The sequence below is a fragment of the Gossypium raimondii genome, chromosome 12 (genome assembly GCF_025698545.1).
Source record: "Gossypium raimondii isolate GPD5lz chromosome 12, ASM2569854v1, whole genome shotgun sequence".
NCBI lineage: Eukaryota > Viridiplantae > Streptophyta > Magnoliopsida > Malvales > Malvaceae > Gossypium > Gossypium raimondii.
In genome coordinates this window covers 28,414,817-28,426,196 of record NC_068576.1, presented here as the reverse complement: position 1 = coordinate 28,426,196, position 11,380 = coordinate 28,414,817, and the positions used below count along the sequence as shown (strand labels likewise).

At 35.2% G+C, this 11,380-nt stretch overlaps 1 non-coding gene across 1 annotated transcript; it reads right to left on the bottom strand.

The window, feature by feature from the left end:
* Positions 1–2,249: 2,249 nt before the first annotated feature.
* On the bottom strand, positions 2,250–2,356 carry LOC128035820 (small nucleolar RNA R71). Its single transcript, XR_008192367.1, has one exon. It is a non-coding gene; the product is annotated as a small nucleolar RNA R71 (small nucleolar RNA).
* Between the last annotated feature and the right edge of the window lie 9,024 nt (positions 2,357–11,380).

Here is an 11,380-nt window from a genome sequence, read left to right as displayed (position 1 = left end):
TGTACTTTATTACATCTATGAAGGCTGCTGGTGCATTCGTTAGCCCAAACGACATCACTCAGAACTTGTAATGACCATAACGAGTCATAAATGCAGTCATAAACACGTCAGCCTCCTTAACTCTCAGCTGATGGTACCCAGAACGAAGATCTATTTTGGAGAAAATTGAAGCTCGTCATAGCTGATCAAATAAATCATCAATCCTCGAAAAAGGATACTTATTCTTGATAGTCAGTTTATTCAATTGCCGATAGTCAATGCACATGTGCATGGTCCCATCCTTTTTCTTTACAAATAACACCAGTGCTCCCCACAGAGACACACTAGGTCGAATGAATCCTCGATCCAACAGTTCCTGGATTTGAGCTTTTAATTCCACCAACTCCTTTGGTGCCATCCTATAAGGGCAGATGGACACTGGAGCTCCCAAAACCGTCTAATATGCTGACCCAATCAACTTATTTAGTTGATTATTTGGCTTGCAAAAAATTGCATTCAGACCCATCCACTTATCAAATCTCTGTAGATTTGCCCCTAACTAAATTTAGCATTTTGAAAGCTTCTCAAACATGTCACATGTGTTGCCGGCCATGGGGCGAGTCTATGGATGCTGATTTTTGCTATTTTTATCAGCCTATAAAACCTATAAATACCCCCTTGGCTGCTCATTCAAACACACCTTTCATCCTTTCATTCTTCACTTCTCTCTCACTTTTCTCTCTTCAAAACTCTTCCTTTGATCTTCTTTTTTCCTTTCCATTCCCTTACCAATTTCCCCACTTGGAAAAAAGCCTTTCAACCACCATTTGAAGTAGCATTCAAGTGCTCGTAGAAGCCTTGGTTCAACGAGAACAACCGGAGAAGGAGGAGCAGAGCAAACTAGTCAAACTTCGAAGAAACACCGAATTTGGTTCTGGTTCCCTATCCTTTAATTTTCTATTGTTCTTGTTATGAACATGTCTATGAATACTTGTTATGTTGATATGTTTAATTTAATTAATGTGACTTAAATTTAATTCGTGTTAGGTTAATTTTATTTCGTTCACTTAAGTTATTAAAATTGTGTTTGTGTTGTTATAGGCCTTGGTAAGTTGTTTGATGAAGTAAAATCATGATTAGCTACTATTGCATTATAATTGTAAGGTAACTAATGAATTAATTATTTAATCGTGTTGAAATTGTAATTAATTGACACAATACTTAATCAGTGCATGTTGAATCTTCTAAGGTAGCTGAGGGTTAAATTAGCGACGATATTAGACGGTACATTAGCCTTGCATAACTTGCAAGATTATTGTGATTAAACTGTTTCAAGGTAGGAATACATTGTTACCTCACTTAATCTTTTATGTGCTTATGAAGATTGATTATTTTTTTGAATTGGCATTGGAAAATGTTCAAGAGATTAGTTAATTTAATAAATATGTATGAGTAGTAGTTAGCAAATTACCAAGTTGTTGTGAATTTATTCGTAAGAACATGAACATGAGTTTTTAATCACTTCTTCAAACAAAATATTTTTCTTCACCAAAGTGTTTTTAGTTGCATTCATAAATAACTCTTTTCACTATCCCTATAGGTACGATAACTCGACATTTGCTTGTCACTTTATTACTTGTTGCGATTGTGTACACTTACACATTTCCATTGTTCCAATTTTTTAGCATCGTTACCAGGGACTGTTTTAAAAGTCATTATTTGTGAATTTGTGAGTTTTGCATTTTGGTTTAATTTTTTGTTCAATTTTAACTTAAGTCATTTTTCTGTGTTTGTTTTAGGTGTTTATGAGTATTGATCGAATTATCGATTTACTCCTCGTATACCCTGAGATTGAAAAAAGTTTTCGACGACGAAGAAGACAAGCATTTTAGAGAAGGATCGAAAAGATAATCTTTGAAAATTTGAATCAAGGAAACAAAACAAACCCTGCTCAAAATCCTATCCCTATTGGTGATGATAGGGATAGAGCTCTACGACAGTATGTTGTGCCAACATTTCATGATCTTAATCCGAGTATTAAGAGACCCAAATATCCTCACCTTCACTTAAGACTATTTATTTATTTAGATAAGTGATTCTTTCAAGTTAGCTGGAGTACCCGAAGATGCACTACGATTAAAGATGTTCCCATATTCACTAAGGGACAGAGCTCGAGCTTGGTTGAACTTATTGCCACCAAATTCTATTTCCACATGCAAGAGTTTACAAAAAGATTCCTCATGAAGTATTTCCTGCCTAGCAATTATGCTAAGTTGAGGAACAAGATCACTACTTTCCAACAAATGAATGATGAGTCCTTATATGAGGCATGGGAAAGGTACAAAGAATTATTAAGGAAGTGCTCTCATCACGAAATCCCTCATTGCATCTAATTTGAGATGTTCTATAATGGTCTTAATGCTCACATGAGGATAGTAGTGGATGCTTCTTCCAATGGTTCTCTCCTTTCTAAGTCTTATAACGAGGCTTATGAAATCATTGAGAGGATTGCCAACAACAATTATCAATGGCCAACCAAATTAGCAGTGCTAGGAAGACAGATCGTTGGAGTGCATGAAGTGGACGCTCTCACTTCACTTGCATCTTAGGTATCTTCAATTTCCTCAATGCTTAAAAATTTTACCACTAATAGGTTTAATAGTTTTGCAGTTCAGCCACCTAATCACTTTGAAAATACAGCATGTATTTATTGTAGGGAAGGACATTTGTTCAAAGAATGTCCACCAAGCCTAGAATTCGTGTATTACATGTGTAATCAGAACTATAATCGAGGAAGGCAAGGACTGTAATCCAATTTTTATAACCCATCTTAGCGAAACCACTCTAACCTTTCCTGGAGTAATCAAGGGGCTGGAACAAAGTAACACTTATGCATAAACAAGACCAATCCAGCCACCTGTTTTTACCCAACAAGTTCAGAAACCAACTCAAGCTAAACCTTCGAAGAGTTTAGAGAACCTATTGAAGGTGTATATGGCAAAGAATGATGCCACTTTAAGGAATTTGGAGAATCAAGTAGGTCAACTTGCCACTGAACTCAGAAATCGTCCAAAAGGTGCTTTGCCTAGTAATACGGAGAATCCAAAAAATTAGGGGAAGGATCATTGTAAAACATTGTCATTGAGGAGTAGAAAGACATTAGAGCCCAACATTGTCGAAGTTGAAAAAGAGCCAACTGATGCTCAAGACTCAGTGGAAGTTCAATCGAGTGTTGAAATTCCAGTTTCACTAGAACCAGAATCTACAAAATCCAATAAGGTAACTTCTGAACCAGTTAATTCTGATAAACTAACAACTTCGTTAGATACAGAATTGCTACAGAAGATGAATCAACTAGTTCCAGTAAAGAATCCTTCTCCACCTACCCTCAAAGATTTCAGAAGCAAAAGCAGGAAGTCCAGTTCAAGAAGCCTAGACGTACTCAAGCAACTTGTTATCAACATTTTATTGGTCGAAGAACTTGAACAAATGTCGAATTACGTCAAATTCATAAATAATATTCTATCCAAGAAATGAAGACTAGGAGAATTTGAGATGGTAGCCCTGACGAAGGAATGCAGTGCATATCTTAAAGACAAACTAGCCCAAAATTTGAAGGATCTTGGATGTTATACCATACCCTGCAACATTGGATCAACTCATTGTGGTACGGCACTATGTGATTTGGGTGCGAGCATCAACTTGATACCCATGTCTATATTCAGAAAGTTGGGGACAGGTGAAGTTAGACCTACTATGGTTACACTTCAATTGACAGATCGATCTTTAGCACATCTAGAAGGAAAAACCGATGATGTATTGGTACATGTAGATAAATTTATTTTCCCTGGTGACTTTTTTATTCTAGACTTTGAAGCAGATAAAGAGGTGCCAATCATCCTAGGAAGGCCTTTCCTGGCAACTGAAAGGACCCTTATAGATGTGCAGAAGGGCGAGCATACTATGCGTGTTCAGAACGACCAGGTAACATTTAAATTTCCTAACACACTTGATGATTGTTGAGGACCTGTTGGAGCAAATTTTGACATCAAACCCTCTAAGTGATGAAGAGGGGGATGAACATTTAGTTTTGCTAGAAGTTAATCAAAGGGGATTTAATCTGCAATCCCACTTTGAATATTTGGAGTTAGAAAGTAGAGATTATGTCCAGCCAAAAGCGTCAATTGAGGAGCCACCTAAATTAGAACTGAAGGTACTTCCCTCACATTGAAAAATGTTTATTTAGGTAACGCTTCTACTTTGTCTGTGATTGTTTCACCGAAGTTGACCGAAGAGCAAGAAGAGAAACTCATCATAGTGTTGAAGCAATTCAAGAACGCTAGCGAATGGACCATGGCTGATATTCATGGCATTTTTCTATTTGTATGCATGTACAAGATCATACTTGAAGATGGCAAGAAAGGGACGATTGATGGACAACGAAGACTGAACCCCATCATGAAGGACGTAGTAAAGAAAGAACTCATTAAGTGGTTAGATGCGGGTAAGTCCGGTCTAGAGCGTGCCAAAGAAAGGAGGTATAACAGTTGTAGAGAATGAAAACAATGAGTTGATACCAACTAGAAAGGTTACGGGATGGAGAATTTGCATCAATTACCGGAAGCTAAACAAGGCGATTAGGAAAGACACTTTCCTTTATCGTTCTTGGACCAGATTCTAGATAGACCCACGGAATGAGACTATTACTACTTTCTTAATGGATACTTGAGGTATAATTAGACTACAGTAGCACCAGAAGATCAACACAAAACAATATTCACATGCTCGTATAGTACATTTGCATTTAGACGCATGCCATTTGGTTTATGTAATGCACTTGCTACATTTCAAAGACATATGATGTCTATTTTTTTTGACATAGTTTAAAAGTATTTGGAAGTATTTATGGATGATTTTTCAGTGTTCAGAGATACATATGATGATTGCCTAGCCAATCTAGCCAAGGTACTAATGTGATGTGAAGAAACAAACCTCGTACTTAACTAGGAAAAGTGTCATTTCATGATACGAGAAGGTATTGTTCTAGGGCATCAAATAACGAGACTTGGAATCGAGGTAGATAAAACAAAGGTAGATGTTATTGAGAAACTCCCACCTCCAACATCCGAAAAGGGTGTTAGGAGCTTTTTGGGCCACGTCTGTTTTTATCGGAGATTTATCAAGGTCTTCTACAAAATTGCTAAACCCTTATGTAAATTATTAGAGAAGGACACGATGTTCAAATTTGATGAGAAGTTTAAGAGCTTTCAATAATTTGAAGAGCCGATTAGTTTTGGCACCCATCATCATCACACCGGACTGGGATTTACCATTTGAGCTAATGTGTGATGCAAGTGACTTCACGGTAGGAGCTGTGATGGGCCAGCGAAGGAACAAAGCTTTTCATCCCATCTACTATACAAGTCGGACTCTGACAGGAGCTCAATTGAATTATACGGTAATAGAGAAAGAGTTACTTGCTATTGTGTTTGCTTTTGACAAGTTTCGATCTTATCTTGTAGGTACCAAAGTGACTGTCTATACAGACCATTCCATACTTAAGTATTTACTTGCCAAGAAAGACGCTAAGCTGAGATTGATCTGATGGGTACTTCTACTCTAGGAATTCGATCTAGAACTGCAAGATCGAAAAAGGGTAGAAAACCAAGTAGCAGATCACTTGTCCAGATTGGAGCCGTAAAAAGGGAATTCTCCACTTATACTAATTTAGGAGACATTCCCAGATGAACAAATACTGAAGGTAAATCATGTCCATAATACCCCTTGGTTTACTGATATTGCTAACTATTTAGCTTGTGGTTTGATGTCGATTGATAAGACATATCATCAAAAGAAAAAGTTTCTTCACGATGTGAAATATTATTTCTAGGAAGAGCCATTTTTTTAAAAAACTGTGCAGATCAAATGATCAGGAGATGTGTGGCAGAAGATGAAGTACATAAGATTCTATATCATTGCCACATAGCTCCGAGTGGGGGACACTTCGGAGGTACACGTACTGCGGCCAAAGTATTGCAAGCTGGATTCTGTTGGCCAACGTTATTCAAAGATGTATATGCTTATGTAAAGGGTTGTGATCGATGCCAAAAGGTTGGAAACGTCACCAAAGAAATGAAATACCCCAGACAAACATCATTGAGGCAGAATTAGTCGATGTTTTGGGTATTTACTTCCTTGGTCCTTTCCCTCTGTCTTTCAGTCACAAGTACATATTGGTAGTAGTAGATTACGTTTCTAAGTGGGTTGAGGCCAAGGCATATCTGACGAACGATGCTAAGGTTGTGATGAAGTTTCGATGCCAAAAGGTTGGAAACGTCACCAAAGAAATGAAATACCCCAGACAAACATCATTAAGGCAGAATTAGTCGATGTTTTGGGTATTTACTTCCTTGGTCCTTTCCCTCCGTCTTTCGATCACAAGTACATATTGGTAGCAGTAGATTACGTGTCTAAGTGGGTTGAGGCCAAGGCATATCTGAAGAGCGATGCTAAGGTTGTGATGAAGTTTTTGCAAAAGCATGTGTTCACAAGGTTTGGAATCTTGAGAGCTATCATCAGTAATGAAGGGTCCCATTTTGTGAACAAATGGTTGAAATGGTTACTCGACAAACATGGAGTGAAGCACAAGGTTGCCACAACTTACCATCTGCAGACAAATGGGTAAGCTGAACTGGCGAACAAAGAGATAAAAGACATACTCGAGAAGATAGTTTGCCCGAACCGACGAGATTGGTCCAAAAGACTGGATGATGCTTTATAGGCCTAAAGGACAACATACAAGACACCTTTAGGGATGTCACCTTATAGGTTGGTCTTTGGGAAAGCCTATCATATGTCCTTGGAGTTAGAACACAAAGCTTACTAGGCTCTCGAACAACTCAACTTGGATCTTAAGCTTGCTAAAGAGAAACGGATGCTTCAACTCAATGAGTAAGAAGAGTTTTGAATGTTCTCATACGAGAATGCCAAACTATTTAAAGAAAGACTTAAAAGATGGCATGACAAGGACATTCGAGTTCAAGAATTTGAAGTAGGTTAGCAAGTCTTATTATTCAATTCCAGATTAAGGTTCTTTCCAGGTAAGTTAAAATCACGTTGGTCTGGTCCATTTACAATTCACCAAGTCTTTCGATATGGAGTTGTCGAACTTCAAGATAAGGGAGGTACTTTTCAATTCAATGCTCAGCGTTTAAAACATTACTGGGTGGATAAAATTGAGGGGGATACAGTCTCGTTCATTTTATCAGATATTTAATTTTTCTCGTTTTTATTTTTAAATAAATAATTTAAGGTATATTTTTGGGATTCGTATGTTTAAATAAATTTTGTCTAGGAGATTGGAACTTAAGCGGAACCGCTTGTGACCCCTCTAATCTTGCCTAGGAATTGATTTTAACATAATCTTTCGAGAAATTATTCCCTAAATGGCAAAATTAGTTTTTCAAATAAAAGGGTCAATTTTGATCGAAGTCTTAATTGCAACTAAATTTTCAAATTTTCTTTAAGTCCAAGTACTTAATTGAACTATTTTCAAAACCTAGTTGCTCTTTTTGTGGATATTAAAAATTAGATGTCCCTTTTTGTTAAAGGCATCTAAAATAAATGTTTTAAATTAGTTTTAATAATTAAGATGATAATACCTAGTATATAATTATATTTATTATAATATATTAATTATTATCAACGTTGCATAGAATTAGGATTTGTTTAAATTTGATCAATTTTAATTAATAGTTTATATTCCAATAAATTAATAGCAAATAATAATTTAATATTTATTATATTAATTATTAATTATTATTAACTTTGTGTAGAATTAGAACTTAGAATATTTTAATTATTAATTTGTTCTAAGAAATCTAATTGACCTCCTACCCTCTTCACCATAAATTCCAATCACCTTCTACACTTTTTCACATCACCTTAAGCAAACCACACCAACAAGCACCTAGTGCCGCAGCTCTCAAACCTCCAGCCACAACATCGCCCAGCTCTGCATGGCACAATTTCACCTAGCAGCAACCCCGCATGCTGCAACTGCCATTTACGCCAGGCCTGCTCCCACGCACTTGCCCGCATGCACCTGCCTACATCGCACCACGCTGTCGCTAGTTCCTGCCCAACTGACGCAACTGCAAATGCCAAGGATGCACACTACTGCTGTACGTTACTTCAAACCTGTGTGCACCCTTGGTAGCCACACACCCTTGCCTAACGCACCACACCATCAAGACACCCTCCAACTGTCCCTAAATTGACCTCTTCTTCTTTATATTTATTTTCTTCGAGTTTTTAATTTTTATATAAAGGTGGTAAGATAAATTTTTCTCCTAAATTTCAATTTTATTTAATTTTTCAATTTATTGAATTGTTAATATTTTATACTAATTAAATTTTTGAGAAAATATGTGTTTCCATTTTATGTTCAGGTTAATCATGCCTCGCAAGAGAACTCATGCCTATTTCCAAATTGACGAATCACAAAAAAAAAATTCACTATGAAGAAGCCAAAGTGAGATACAAAAGCGTTTTCAAGAATTAATAAATGCACCCTGAAAAAGGCTTTACACTGAAAGAAAGCAACTATACCGATTTCATGGTGCCCATTCGACAAATTGTTGAAGCTCTCAATTGGGAGTTGTTTTGTGAGAAAAGGCCTAGTGCATATGAGAATTAGTTCGTGAATTTTATGTAAATTTGACCTCAAACAAATTAACGGAAGTTTCTGTCCAAGGAATCAAGGTACCAATAATCTCAACCGCTATTAATGAATTCTTTGAATGACTTAATTTTAAAGACGATGAATATTCTTTCTTGATGAGAAATATTGAGGCTAAAAATCTACAAGAAATTCTCAAGGAACTTATAGTTCTATGTTCTAAGTGGACTGTGTCAAAGAAAGGAGTTCACTTGTCGCAGAGAATATTTGAGACCACTAACGAAAGTTATAGCCAGGGCACAATCACAGATTGGGACCTCTACCGAATAGCCAGAGACTCTATTCTCCAGCAACGAGTTGCAGAGAATGAGAATCCCAAAGAAGAAGAAGACAAAGATCCCACAGAGATCGAACCAATGCAGTTAGTAAAAATCCCTAATAAGGTAGAACCAATGGAGCTAGTAACCAAACCTAATGTGGAAACCTCAATGTTCAGAACTCAATCACCTAGCCCAGATCTTTGAAATGAGCTGTCAAAGTTGATGGACATAATGCAACATATGCAGTGGTAGCAACAAGCTTACTGGAGATATTAAAAAATACGAGATGACTCAATGAGAAGTGCTCTTACGAAAATATTCAATGACCTGTTTATTTTTGTGCCTTAGTTTCCAGGTTTTATATTTGAACCATGGAGTCCATTATCAAAGATGGAATGAAGCAATTCATGCAAAAACAAAGAAGGGGGGGATCTTTACCTTATATTATTTTCTTTCCTAGGTTATTTTAGGATTAGGGTCTATTAGGATTTTTAATTTTTTGCATAATAAAAAAAGAGATGGAAATCATGAATAAAAATGAACAAGTTTTTATAAGAAGTGTGGCAATAGATATATACATGTCTAGGATTGGATCTAGAAAGAGCTTAAGCAGCCAAATTGACTCACCTCCTCTTTTCTAGAATGCTACATTGTGTATAGCATCTATTCACTTCTAACAATGAGGACATTGTTCATCTTAAGTAGGGAGACCGAAAAATTGAAATTATTTCCTCTCAGAATAAAATTTTCTTTTAATTATGGTTAGGTTATATTTTGTTCAAAAATTTGAAATTTTGTTAAGTATGCTAAACTTCAGTATGAATAAAGTTCTATTATTTCAATAATTGTTATGTTAACAGAATTATGACATAAATGTACTCTTAATAAAGTATATAAATCATACCATAAAATTTTAGTTCTTTAGGAAAGCTAGGCATGCATATAAGTTTAAGTCTCCAGAATTGACTTAGTAATTTCTTGAGGTGAAATCCTAGGAAATATGGAATGTTGAAAACGATTTAGGCAAAATTTTGTTTGGACCGTTTGAGCCTTTCAAGCCAACCTTAATAAATTTTATCCTTTGAAACCCAACTTTGAGACTATATGGCTTAATTTTATTTGAACCTTTGCAATATTTAGCCATCACTTTTCTCTTTACTATCTTTAAATTGTCCCAAACACTAGACTCATTACTATTCAAAATATTCTTTGAAAATTAGTTTGGGGGAGTTGAAAAGAAGTATCAAATGCTCAAAAAAATTTAGTAGATACAACAAAATGCTGATGAAAAAAAAAAAAGAAAAAAAGAGAGAAGAGTATATGTACTTGAAAGAAAATAGATGTACAAAAGAGCATGTGAAAGAAAAATAAGTTGGTGTATTGAAGGTAAATATTCCGAAGGCCCGATTGAAGCTGAGTCTAGGGTTTTTAGCCTAAATTTATTATCTTTTACCTACCCCTAATCTAACCACTTTACAACCTATTGAAAAGACCTATTGATTTAAGTTTCTATGCTACTTACATTAGTGGAGTGAAATTGCTATGTTCAACATATGAAGGCATAAGTTAAACTTAATAATTGCACCTTAATCTTAAATAAGGGAATAAAATCAAATTTGTAGGGATTTAACATGTCTTTATTGAGTAAACATTTAGCCTATTTTTGTTATCATAATAATAATTGAGATTAATTTGAATGATATGTATACTTAAGTAGCATAAATATCAAAATTCTTGTTCTTGAGCATAAGTATACTAAATTGTAATTTTGGGAAGAATGTTGTTTTGAAGGAATTTTTCAAAGGTGTTTTTGAGAAATTCTTTTCAATTCATGCCCTTTTTAACTCAAATTCATGCAATTTCGTAATAATTCTTGTCGAAAAATATATAATAATTATAAAATAATTAAATTGTACTTAAATTATTAAAATTTTTAATTTTAATTAATTTTATAATAAATTTTGATTTATTTTCAACAGATTTGCACAAAGAGTGAAAAATGGCTCAGCAAACACTACTAGAAGAACAAAACCAAGAAGCGATTTTGAAGCATCGAGGCGAATTAATTTTTTAGCCTAAGACAGTCCAAATTATGAATATTAATTCATAATTAATTAATTTTATTTTTTATTCAATTTATTTTGGGTTAAATAATTATTATTAATTAAATTATGAAAAGAGTCTCAATTGTGCTAAACCAAGAGACTGATCCAATTGAACAACTGGGCTGCCCAAAACTGTCCAACATGCTAACCCAATCAGCTTATTTAGCTGATTACTTGGCTTGGAAAACATCCCTTGAAGCTTCCTTAAAATTGCATTCAAACCCTTCCATTTATCAAGCCTTTGTAAATTTGCCCCTAGCTAAAATTAGCAAGTTTGAAAGCTTCAAACTTGCCAC